The sequence below is a fragment of the Pan troglodytes genome, chromosome 15 (genome assembly GCF_028858775.2).
Source record: "Pan troglodytes isolate AG18354 chromosome 15, NHGRI_mPanTro3-v2.0_pri, whole genome shotgun sequence".
NCBI lineage: Eukaryota > Metazoa > Chordata > Mammalia > Primates > Hominidae > Pan > Pan troglodytes.
Genome location: NC_072413.2, coordinates 94,194,445 through 94,207,604, shown reverse-complemented (window position 1 = coordinate 94,207,604; position 13,160 = coordinate 94,194,445). Strand labels below are relative to the sequence as shown.

General features: G+C 52.9%; 1 protein-coding gene across 5 annotated transcripts in view; it reads right to left on the bottom strand.

Annotated features, from left to right (window-relative positions):
* The window catches only part of BDKRB2 (bradykinin receptor B2), a 40,481-nt gene extending 38,624 nt beyond the window's left edge, over window positions 1–1,857 (bottom strand). For 3 of the 5 annotated variants that reach the window (XR_001709318.3, XR_010151027.1, XM_522944.7), the window contains exon 1: window positions 1,722–1,857. The gene's annotated coding sequence lies outside the window, so the exon portion shown is untranslated. The remainder of the gene's footprint in view (window positions 1–1,721) is intronic. The other 2 variants (XM_009428414.5, XM_063793115.1) reach the window with 2 other exon arrangements.
* Window positions 1,858–13,160: the final 11,303 nt, after the last annotated feature.

Sequence of the window (13,160 nt, the reverse complement as noted above, 5' to 3'; positions counted from 1 at the left end):
GAGCCAGTCACTGTGTTAGCAAAAACCACGTGGTGCAGCTATTCAGTTGGTGCAAAAGTCATTGCGGTTTTTGGCATTACTTCTAATGGCAAGAACCGAGATGACTTTTGCACCAACCTAATATTTCTATGTTGGGTCCCACCGGCAGGCAACGACCAAATTCAAAGTCCTCAGACCCATCGTGCAGGCCCAACCATGGGAACCTCCCCGTTCGCAAGGGAGGGAATCCCAAAGAGACTGAATCCCAAAGAGATTGAGGCATTTCCCTGGACACTGAGCGAAGGGCTGGCTGAGGTCACGTTCCCCCTCTGAGACTCAGTTTCCTCATCAGTGCAGTGAGAGGCTTGGAGTGCAGGGTTGCAGGGAGAGCTGGGATGAGGCCTGGGGTCCTGCCTGTGGGGACAGCACGCATGCTTCCTCTTTTTCATCCAAAGACGCCTTCTCTTGGCTGTCCCCTGCTCTCACCCCAAGCAGGGGAAACAGCAAATGCTTCCTCCAAGCTTGTGGGGCTCACAACTGTGGAATGTCTCTTGCTGCTGCCAGGGCCCGAAGGACGCAGCACAGTTTTTTCTCCAGAGAACCTCGGGCAGGGCCTCTTTGCAATGTCCTCTGGGGTTGCTTACCTGTTCCCCCGCCACCTAAGCCCTTCTCCAACTCAGAAATGGAATTAGGGGTGGGGTTGGCCAGGGAGACCCCCATCACCCCACACCCAGGCCAGGGCTCCCACTTCCTGTAGGCTGGGGAGCCACAGGCGGCCTGTGACTCAGTGAGGCACATTCTGACCTGCCTGGAACAGCAACACCTGCTGTTCACCTCCACCCAGGCTGCGGAAACCACCTACTCTCAGCAACTCGAACCACGGCTGCCATTTATTTAGTGCCTATGACACACGTGGTGCTTCACAGGCAAGAGCCTACCTCTATCTTTGCATAAAGAGGAACTTCCAGGTCTTCTTTATAGCTCAGGAGACGGGACAAAATAACTTGCCCAAAAACGTCACCCACAGGGTGAGAGCAGAGCTGGAACTGCAACCTGGGCTGGATGCAAAGCCGGTGCTCGGAACCCCTGCACCATCCTATCCCCCTGCCCTGGTCAGCCAGGACCGTGGGAAGAGGGTCTCTAAGCCCATCTGAGATAGTCACTACCACCTGCCTCCTGGAGGCGCATCAGCCAACATTCACAAACCCCCACCCCCACCACCCCCCCCCCCGCCTGCTTCTGATTTAACCCTGCCATCCCCAGGGAGCCAGCGAGCAGGCTGCTTTGCAGACAGAGAAACTGAGGCTCAGAGAGGTTGAGTAGCTTGTCCAGGGTCACACAGGGCCAAGGAGTGGCACAGCTGTGGGTGAAAAGCCAGGTTCTGGAGCCTCTACCCAGCACCCGTCCCTGCTGCACCACACCTCGCTGCCTTACTCCACCCAAAGTATGTGAAAATCCAATCACGAAATCCCTCACACACTGGACACACACACAAGCCTGCCTGTCACCTTGATTCAGAGAAGAGAAACCTACAACAGACAAACAGGGCGATTCCTCCTGCTGGGCACCCTTCTCCCCATCGCCTGTCAGACCTCCCCTCCGGAAGGAAGGGAACTTTTCCCAACTCCCCACGACCACAGGGAAACTTCTCCACGCTGCCTGCCCTCCCTCCCTCTGTGCTGGGACCGTTTGTCCTCCCAGCAGAGGTGAGGCGGCTGGAGCAGCCCCTGCCCGGCACCCACCTTCTCCGGAGCAAGCGGCATGGGCACTTCAGTCGCTCCCTGGTACTGCGGGGCAGCCTGATGTCCCCACCGTCCCCACCCCTCCTCGGAGCCCAGAAGCCAGAGCTGGAGTGGCGGCGGGAACAGCTCATCTTTCAAGGGCTGGGTGGTGATGTCATCAGCCTCCTGGGCACTTCCCCCTCCGCCTTCAGCTGAGCTCTGCACTCCTGCCCAGCTGGAGCCAGGCTGGCTGTGGGGCCGGGAAGACTGCGGCCACCTTCGCTCTCCGCTCTGTCACCCTCTGAGCCCTGGGGGCCAGCGAGGCTCTTGGAAGATTTCCATGTTTGCGTAGCCCGGCTGCCCGTTGGAGTCGTGGGACGGCAAAAACGTCCCTCCCGGCTGACCACAAAGTGGCCTGGGAAGCCCCATGGGAATAAATTTGCCTCACATAACATTTATTTCTTATCATTATTTATCTTCTTGAGGTGGTTATTTTGTGTCTGAGTTTTGGATGTAAACAGTGGGCGTTTACGCGGAAGGTGTAAACAGAGGGTGGCCAGGTGGGCAGGCGGAGTCCTGGGATTTCTTTGTATGCCACGTAGGGCTCCCAAGGGCGACAGTGGCAGAAGCTGTCCTGTTTCCTGGGTATGGGTGTTTGCGCTCCCCTGAGACACGCGGCCGTTTCTTCGGAGATGTATGACGGAGGTTTCTCCCATGTCAACGCTCAGATTGGCTTTCTCAGTTTTGCTCAAAGACTTACTATCTGCAGCACTTTACACCCAGGGCTGAGACGGTAGGAGCTGGAAAGGGCAGGGACTTTCAAAACATTTTTTTTTTGAAGCCTTAAAACCCTTCCTTCAGAAGAGAACAGATAAGAGTGGGCCCAGTGGATCTGGGGAAGAGACAGGAGGGCCAGAAGACCTCCCCCAAGCCCATCAGCTCCTCTTCCCTGTGACTTGATTCATAACAAGCCTACAAACCAGCAATCAAGCCTGATCCCATCATCATGGAGACAGGGAAACAGAGTCTCAGATAAGTTTATGGGCGGCCTGGGCGCTAGCCCTGGCTTGGCTGTGAACTGGCTGTAGGCTCTTGAGTGAAGGCCCTCCCTGGCCTGGCTGTGTGGTTGACTCATCTGTGCACCTGGCTGTTCAACCACATTGGGGCTCTTTAATCTGGAGTTTCCTGACTTGCCAGTTGGGGACAGAGGTCTATGGACAGGCTGCCCAGAGTCCACAAGCCCTCTGAAAAGGTGTGTCTGTGCTTTATCCCCTATGGAGCCTCATCTATAGCTTTCACTAAAATATTGAAGAGCTCTGAGATCCACAACATATTGAGACCTGCATGAGCGTCCAGAGACCCTCTGAAGTCTCTTCCAACTTAGATATTGTAGGGCTCTGTATCTATGAGTTGAAAATCCTCAAGGATCTGAATCCAATGTTGATGCTTCTGTAAATATCATTGACAGAAATCTCCAAAAGACATCTGTCCATCCGCACACGTCTCCATCCATCTCTGTCATATAGTTTTTTAAAAAGGCTACTTTAAACCAGTTTTGAGGTCCTGGCTGGAGGCCAGCCAGTTCATGAGCAGCTGATTAAGTTCACATTCTGGCCCTTTCTCTTACCAGGTTCTCACACTCTGGGCCACTAGCCACCTGCCCTGATGGCCTTGGAGCCAGGTACCAAACAATAATGGACAGCTCCCATCATCTGGAACTCACAAACTTATTCAAGTTAGCCAATCCATAGGGAGCCAAGGAAACCTCGTTAACACCACCCTACGTGCCACACGTAGCTGCCGCCTATAGCTCCAGCTTGCTTGGACCCTGTCCCCAGTTGCACATCCTGTGTGGCCCAGCCTGACAGCCTCTCATTTGGAGCTGTAAGAAACAAAAGTTCTACCTTTCATTTATCTGAGTGTCACTGTGTTGTGTCCTGCCATCAAAAGAATATTTTAATCTTATAAAACAATTACACACTCTTCCATTCATCTACACTGGTATCTACCCACACATCCGCCCACCTGCCTATCCACCTATCCAACCATTCATTTACTTATTCGCCTGTCTGTCTGTCCATCCGTCTATCCATCCAACCATCCATCCATCCATCCGTCCGTCCATCCGTCCATCCATCCATCCGTCTGTCTGTCCATCCATCAGTCCATCCCTCCCTCTCTCACTGCCTCCCTCCCTCCATCCCTCCATCCATCCACCCACACACTCATTTATCAGATACCCACATAGCCAGGCAGTGCATTGTCAAGCAGAAGTGAATGAATCAGACATCCCCATGCCTCAGACATCCCCGTGCCTCGGAGGAGTTTACCCTGAGGCCAGTCCCCTGCCTATGGGCAGAGCCAGGCGGAGGATTTCAAAGTGTTCCTTGAGGACTCAGTAGCACCCAGTTTATGTCTGGAGCGGCACACTTTTGTACTGCATTTTTGCTATGAGAAGGTTTGTCTCAACGCCCCTGCAAAGTCCCTGCAGCGGCAGCCTCATCACACTCCTCACCACTCAGTCTCCTTGGCTGGGGTCTGCAGGGGGTGGCTCAGCCCTGTAAAGCCTCCAGGTTCGAGTCAGCCCAACTGCATTCAGCAAGGACCACAGGAGGGATCCAGTTATTTTGGCAAAACCCTGCCCCACTAAGCAGGGCTCTTTCACATGGCATGATAAGAAGCTGTTCCTCCTGCTGTCTCCTCCCCGGCCACTGCAGCCTCCCCAGCCACGGCCAGCCCTCTGTACTTTAGCCCCACAGACCCCCCTCGCACTCCTGAGTGGGGCAGGATTGCACTTGACCCGGGGCCTTTGATGTGGCAATCTCTGCCTGAAATGCCCTTTCTCGCCCTCGCTCGAATCAAGCCTGCTCTTCTCTTGGGAGGCTGCTTGGGGGCCTTTCCTGAAGCACCTGGTCTTGTCCGCACCTCTTGCATGCCTGTTTTCTAACACACCCGGGAATTTTTCTTGGTGGTCTGAGAACACCACGAGGCAAGGACCCCGTCTTACTTATTGCTATTTATCACCCGGCACATAGGAGGCGCCCTCTGCAAGGAGCGCAAGCAGTCTATAGGGAAAAGTGCCCAGATCCAACCTTACTGGGATGAAGGAAAGACCAGGCCAAACAGAACAGCATAAAAGCGGGCTGTAGACATGTGTGTACATGTTTGTTTATGAAAGTCCACCCTCCACCCCAATGTTCCAGATCATTCTCTCCACATGTCTGTGCGTAAGGCACAGGTGCTCCCGGGAAGGCCATTATTCTATTCGTCAGCCTCCAGGAGCGGGCTGTGCTTTTGTCCAGAATGCCACAGTGCTGACCAGAAAGGCACTCCCTGGTCCTCTGTGAATCAGCAGCTGCCCTGCAAAAGGCTGACCAGTTACACACAGGTCAGACAGACCAGCAGGGAAACTGGAAAGCAGGGTCAGAGGATAAGTGCTGATTTGGGTTCATGGCAAAACCCATGCAGAGCCTGTAGTTTTGCCTGATTGGCACTAACACTCACACCTAAGAACTCTAGAGAGCCTCTGCGTCCCCAATGCGCCTCCCAGCCCATGTGCCCATGCGTGCCATCTCTGGCCTGCCTTCTCTGCCTCTGGCCTCCCTTCCCAGAGGCCTCCTGCACAGCCTGTGGGGGCACTGTCCTCTGGCACAGGCATGAGCCCCCCAGCCCTAGCCCCGCATGGCGACTCGCTGCCAAGTGATCTCTGTAGCAGGCCCTACGTAAGCACACGACCCTTCACAACAGCCTGATGAGGTGGTTATCAGTCAGTATCCCCATTTTACAGATGGAGAATCAGAGGCTGAGAGAAGTTACTTAACTTGGCCTAAATCCTGCACAGTGGAAACAGCAGAGCCAAGAGCTGAGTCCAAGTCTGACTCCATCGGCATGTCTTCCCTTTCCCCAAATGAAAATGCAGCTTTTTAAAAAAGCTCTCTCGCCTGGGCAACAGAGTGAGACTCTGTCATTAAAAAAAAAAAAAAAAAAAAAAAAAAAAAGCTGATCATATACATAATATGGATGTATTGTTTCTCTATTATTTGAACTTAATGTGTATGATAAAAAGTGAAAATCAACTGAAAAGTGTACAGCTTGGAGATGATTGAGAATCTGATGCCAGCTGGGCACGGTGGCTCACGCCTGTAGTCCCAGCACTTTGGAAGTCGAGGCAGGTGGATCACTTGAGGTCAGGGGTTTGAGACCAGCCTGGCCAACATGGTAAAACCCCGTCTCTACTAAAAAATACAAAATTAGCCAGGTGTGGTGGCAGGAGCCTGTAATCCCAGCTACTTGGGAGGCTGAGGCAGAAGAATCGCTTGAACCCAGGAGGCGGATGTTGCAGTGAGCTGAGATTGCGCCACTGCACTTCAGCCTGGGTGACAGAGTGAAACTGTGTCTCAAATTAAAAAAAAAAAAAGAATTTGATGCCATGTTTCTGTGTGTTTACATATATTCATTATATAGTGTTATATATGTCTGTACTTCAATATATCCCACTTTACATGAACAGCATCATATTATGTATGCTGTTGTTGTAAGCGGAATTCCCACCCCCCCCTTTATTTTTTTTTGAGACAGAGTCTCGCTCTGTCCCCCAGGCTGGAGTGCAGTGGCACGATCTCGGCTCACTGCAAGCTCTGCCTCCCGGGTTCAAAGAATTCTCCTGCCTCAGCCTCCCGAGCAGCTGGGACTACAGGTGCCCGCCACCACGCCCAGCTAATTTTTTGTATTTTTAGTAGAGACGGGGTTTCTCCGTGGTAGCCAGGATGGTCTCGGTCTCCTGACCTCGTGATCTGCCCTCCTCAGCCTCCCGAAGTGCTGGGATTACAGGCGTGAGCCACCGCGCCCGGCCGAATTTCCCCCTTTCGTATTGCTCTGTTTCTTCTTGCACAGCTCCGCCTCCAGCCACCATCCTTTCCTTAGCATTCACGAAAACGTATGACAGCCAGGCCAACTACAGAATTTGTGGGACTCCGTACAAAGTGAAAAATGGGCCTATTCCTCAAAAAGCAGGAAAGAAGTGTTGGTAAAAGTATTAAGCCATAAGGCTTTTTCCTTTCTTCTGTGGTCTCTCTTTTGACTTGTCATGGCAAGTGTTCTTTTTTGTTGTTGTTGTTGTTTTGTTATTTTGAGACCAAGTCTCACTCTGTTGCTCCCCCAGGCTGGAGGGCAGTGGTGTGGTGTGATCTTGGCTCACTGTAACCTCCACCTCCCGGGTTCAAGCAAATCTCTTGCCTCAGCCTCCCAAGTAGCTGGGATTACAAGTGTGTGCCACCATGCCCAGCTAATTTTTGTATTTTTGGTAGAGATGAGGTTTCACCCTGTTGGCCAGGCTGGTCTCAAACTCCTGACCTCAAGTGATCTCCCTGCCCTCAGCCTCCCAAAATGCTGGGATTGCAGGAGTGAGCCACTGCTCCTGGCCTGTCATGGTGTTTTTTAAATTTGCTGTTTAATGTTGTTCTAAGTATAGAAAAATTAAAATGTTAAATTATTAGCATGCATTTACCATTCACCTTGAGAGTATAGAAAAATTAAAACGTTAAATTATTAGCATGCATTTACCATTCACCTTGATATCACTCAATGCCAGTTATAAGCACAAAAACCAGTGCATTTAGCTCTTATTTAAAACCACCAGAATTGTGCCTATTTCACAGCTTGCAGAAACACTGCAGAAAACAAGCTCATCTGTTTTCCTTTCACTTCTTGGTATGTGCATGTTTCATCAGCACTCTCTACCTTCCTCTCACAGGGAGTGGGGGGACTCAAAGGAGCAGGAACTCTGGGGCCCTGCCCTCCCCTTTTCGGTGGGTGTGGTTGGCCAATGTAGGGAAACAACACCAGTAAGGAAGGATGTGACCGGGTCTCTTGCCTTGGTATCTGTTAGAACGCCGCTGCCTTCTTTCTGCCTTTGAAGCAAGTCCTGGTTTGAATGGAAAGCGTGGCCTCTGGATGGAATGCCTTGGACTCACTTTGAGTGTCTCTGAACCGGGCACCACCGCTTCCAGCAGAGAGACTTGGAGTGACGAGACTCTGGAGAAGTGAGCCCTACCCTCCACCTCTGGGGGTTGCTGGGCAAACAAGGGAGAGAGGGAATGCCCAGTTCCTCACCCAGGGCTTGGCAGGGACTTCCCCAACTCAGAGACTTTTCTCCATTCTAACACTTAAGAAATTGAAGTGGGTAGATTTAATCTGCAATTATTCTTTCCCTTGAAAGCTGGTGTCTTATAAATAGGGTCCTTAGTGTTAAGAAAATATGCAAAGTCCTCTGAAGGGTTTATGAAATGCGTTTGGAAGAAATAAACGCTTAAAGCAAGCAAAGTCCTGGCTATTCCTGGTGCAAAAACCTTCAGAAGTGAGATGGAGAGGGACCTGAGGTGGGGGCAAGGTGAAGAAGAGGCCAGTCCTTCCTCTGTCCGTCTATCCCTCTGCTGCCCTGGGAGGTGATGGTGGGTCCCCAGGTTTGGCGGGAAGTAGCCCTCAGCCTGGCAGTCGGCCTGGCCACGCTTCCTAATTCTATCCTTGGCAGCGGGGCTGTCGTCTGCAGGTCTGGAGAGGCAGTTACTCACTTCCTGGTGCTGGGACATCCGCCTGGGGAATTCTGAGGCAGGGGCAGTGGGGCTGGTTCCTCCCCTTGCTTCCTGGAATTCCTCAGACCCCTCTTCTCCTGGGACTGACAGCTGAGCCAGAGTCCCAGGCTGCCCACTCGGCCTGCCCATAGAATTGCCCTCCCCACCCTTATCTGCCCTCCATATCCCAAGTTCAGGTTCCAGCCTACTGGCCACCAGAGGTGGCACAAGGGGCCTTTGCCTCCGAGAAGACACAGGAGTGGGGGTTGGCACCTGGCAGGAGCCCTCCACGATCTAGCCATGTCCACCTGGTCCGCCTGTCTACCAATCAGCTCCTTCACCTGACCAGGCCTCCAGTCCCCTGGGGCCCTGTTCTTGGCTCACACTGTGCTTGGCGTGTGCTGTTCCTCCCCTGGACTCCCTTCCTCACAGCGCTGCAGACCCAGTCCCATTGCTCTCCAGCCCCGCACGATGTGCCTGCTCCCGAAGCCCGCGTTCCCTCTGAGCCGCTTTGTCACAGCCTCTTACTGTCTGTCTGTGCCTTCCCAAGTGACCCATGACTTGTCTTCTTTCAAGGCCCTGGGCCAGGGACCTCCTGTCCTCTGATCACTTGTCACCAGGGTGGCTGTAACCCCCCTGTCCACCCATGCCCTTTATAACACAGAGATAGTACCTGCTGCATGGCTTGTGAAAATTAGATGAGACTATTGCTACCAGGCAAGCAGCAGAGCGGCAGGCCTGCGGCAAGGACTGCACAAGACAGCCACGGACCTCGCCTTCAAGCCCAGCGCCGCCACTCACAACCCACACAAGCCTGGGCAGGAGCCCCAGGCTCCTCACCAGTAGAATGGAAGTATTAATATGAACAGGTCCATCACAGGGCTACTGGGATGGCCAGGTGGGAATCTGCGTAAAGCCCAGTCCTCACTGGATTACTCCTCTCTTCTTGGCAGTGGCCACAAGCACTCCTTCTTTTCCTCCCTTTTGAAAAAATCAAGGCGAAACTCACATAACATAAAATTCCCCATTTTAAAATGTATAATTGAGTGGCATTTAGTACATTCACAATATGGTACAACTATTACTTCTATCTAGTTCCAAAGCATTTCATCACCCCCAGAGAGGACCACATTGCCCACTAAGCAGTTGCTCCCATAACCCCCTCCTACCCCCAGCCCCTGGCCACCACCAGCTGACTTTCTGTTTCTATGGATTTGCCTATTCTGGACATTTCATATAAATGAAACCTTACAATATGTGAACTTTTGTGTCTGACTTCTTTCACTTAGCAAAACGCTTTTGAGGCTCATCCGTGATATGGTTTGGATATTTGTTCCCTTCCAATCTCATGTTGAAATGTCACCTCTGGTGTTGGAGGTGGGCTGAGGGGGAGATGACTGGGTCATGGGGGTGGATCCCTCAGGAATGGCTTGGTGCTGTCCTCACAGTAATGAGTTCTTACACGATGAGCTCCCTCAAAAGCTGGTTGTTTAAAAGATCCTGGCACCTCCTCCCTCTCTCTCTTGCTTCCTGTCTTACCACATGACACGCCACCTTCCAGTTGCCTTCCACCACGATCAGAAGCTTCCTGAGCCCTCACCAGAAGCAGATGCCAGCACTGTGCTTCCTGTACAGTCTGCAGAACTGTGAGCCAAGCAAACCTCTTGTCTTTATGAGTTACCCCGTATCAGGTATTTCTTTCTTTCTTTTTTTTTTTTTTTTTTGAGACGGAGCCTCGATCTGTCTCCCAGTTTGGATTGCAGTGGTGCAATCTCAGCTCACTGCAATGTCTGCCTCCCAGGTATAAGCAATTCTTCTGCCTCAGCCTCCTGAGTAGCTGGGACTAGAGGTACATGCCATCACACCTGGCTAATTTTTTTGTATTTTAGTAGAGACAGGGTTTCCCTGTGTTGACCAGGCTGGTCTTGAACTCCTGAGCTCAGGCAATCCACCAGCCTCGGTTTCCCAAAGTGTTAGGATTACAGGCATCAGCCACCATGCCCAGCCAGGTATTTATATGCAAACAGACTAACACAATCCATATTGCACCATGCGTAGGTACTTTATTCCTCTTTAAGGCTGTCTAAATATACCATGTTTTGTTTATCCATTCACTAGCTGATGTACATTCAGGCTATTTCCATCTCTTGACTATGTGGCTAATGCTGCTAGGGACAATCACATACAAGTGTTTGCCTGAGTCTGTTTTCCATTCTTTTCAGAAGACCCAGAGAATTGCTGGGTCACGTGGTTAACTCTATGCTTAACTTTTTGAGGAGTGGCCGGACTGTTTACTCAGTGGCTGCTGCACATTCCTACCAGCAATATCCCTTTTGTCTTTTGATCTCCACTCTCAGGTTCAAACACAGCTCACTGAGTCTGGAAGGACACTGACCCAGGGGCAGTGGAGTTTCTACCCACTCGAGGTGCCAAATGTCACCGTGAGCATCACCATCCTGTCCATCCCTGTGTTGGGAGAGTATTTCATAGTGCACCAAGGGGCGTTCCCATGTTCTACTCATCTGACCTTACAAACAGGCAGAGGCGAGTGACCTTCCCAGGGCCACCCAGGTAATGCGTGGCCATGTTGAAGCAGGAATCCAGTCCTCCTGACGCCAGTGCCCTGGTCTGCAGCCTGGAGCTCCAGTCCTGAGCCGACACCTTTCCCTGGGAGCTGCCTGCCCTGCACCTTCCCCCTCCCAAGGCTGGTGCTTCAGCCAGATCCTGATTCGGCCCCCACAAAAATGCTCAGACCTCCCTGGGAGAGAGAAACCCTCTAAGTACACAACATTCTGGGTCACATTCCTCGGCTTAGGGTGACGTCACTTGATCCGTAGGCCAAGGGCCTCCAGCCAGGTGTCCTTCACTGTTGAACAGTTCCCCTTCAGGTCTGTTTTCTGAAGGTGGCCCCCTCCCTGCTCCCTGGGTGTATGGCTCACCTCCAGGCACCCTGAGGCCAGCCACAGCCACCCTCTGGAAAAAGGTCAATCATCCAGCTCCTAAGGGCTGAGCACCTGCTCCAGCCAGGCCCTGCCAGGCAGGTTATAGGCACCATCCCCAGACCACATGGACAGCTCCTGAGTGGAAATTGCTGCACAGTGTCCCTGATGAGGAAACTGAGGCTCCTCAGAGGCTCCCAGAGGACCTGAGCTCATAGCCCCCTCCCCACGGCCATCACCCACCTCACCCAGACACTCTGACCAGGGGTCTCCTCCGGGACTCTCGCCGGTTTCTCACTTCCCCTCCTTTGCCTCCCACACTTCGGCCACACCTTCATACAGCTGCTGGAAGGGCCTTTTCAATTAAAGAACTTAGAAAACATTGCACAACAGTACAGTTCACTTTCTGTGGTGTTTAGTTCCGTGGGTTTTGACAGGTGCAGAACCACGGCTCTGGCCCCCTGGAGCAGTGCGTCACCCTCGTGGCCTGCGTATCCCATTTGTGGTCAAAGTCCTCCCAACCCCCAACCCCTTGGCAACCACTGTCCAGAGAAATTTTTAAGAAGGTATGCCATCCTCTGGTTTCCACTGCACCCACAATAAAACCCAAACACCCTCTCACCTTGCTGGGTGTGAGCCCCAGGACCCCACACCTCCGAACGTCTCTCACCAGTGCCCCACACCTCCGAACGTCTCTCAGCAATCCCCAGCCCCCATCACCACCCTCTGCAGGCCTCCTCACTTGCCCCGCGCTGCCGCAGGCCACTGGCTATGTCAGGAAAGCTCTCCCCTTGCCCCCCATGTCCAGCGCCTCTCCTCCCCAAGGCACAGGCTCAGTGGCTCCTCCTCAGGGGCCTCCCCTGCCATCCTGACGAAGACGGTGCCTTCTGCCCTCCCTATGCAGCTGCTTAGGGAGGTGCCTTCTGCCCTCCCTGCATGCAGCATACCTCCTCTATGGAGTGGTGAGCTTGTTGATTTGCTGTTCTCCCGTGTCACCATGAACGTGCAGAGGGCAAGGGCTGTGTCTGTGCCATCCACTGACCCGCAGGCAGGCCATGCCAGGTGCTCGATAAACACCCCTTGGCCAGAGAAAGAGAGGCTGCAGCCAGCTGTGAACCCAGTTTCTGGCTGACTCCTCAGTCTACACCCTTCCTATTCCATTTCATGGATCCCCCAGAATTCTCACTCATCTGCCCTTCAAATGGCCATGGAGGCCGCCTCTGTCCCCATGTGCCAGCCTAGGACTCCCTGAGCTGGGAAGCTGGTCCCGCTTTCTCCTAGTCAAGATGAACACCCCCAGCCCTCTACCCGCTACACTTCGGAGGTAGCAAAGGGTCCCCTGGTCTCCTGGCGAGTCATGAGAGTGGCAGTCCTGGGAGATGTGGCAGTCCTGGGGGAGGGGTGCTGGACGGAGGGAGGAGCCAGCCCCGAGACATCAAGGTGGCCCTGAGCAACACATCCTGTCGCTCCTGCCCCGTAAATAGACACCACCTTCCTAAACATGGCCCTGGAACGAACCCCAAGGGGTAGAGGTGGGAGCAGGATCCAGAGTCCCCTGTTGCCAGGAATAGCCAGCGCCCCCTGCAGCAGAGCCCATGTGGGTGGAGGCTGTTAGATTGGCTGCCCTTCCGGGCACCGAGCTAGGCTCTCTTCCCAGACCAGATGATTCAGAAAGTGAGAAGGTGACCTTTCCTTTCCTGAAGGTCCCTTTTTTGATTCCAGGGTTTATTTGGGGACATTTTTAGCAATCTAATGGAAGCAAAAGTGAATTACGTCGTTATGGAGGTTGGCACGGTGCCTGGCAAAGGGAAGTGTGTCGTGAATAATTATTGATTGAATCACAAACGCCTTCTTCCCCTGAATACGGAGTGCTTCGAGACAAACAATAGAAACCCAGGCGGTCTGTGCATCTCCTCCACCCGAGAAGGACTCAGCAGTTCTCTGGCTGGTGG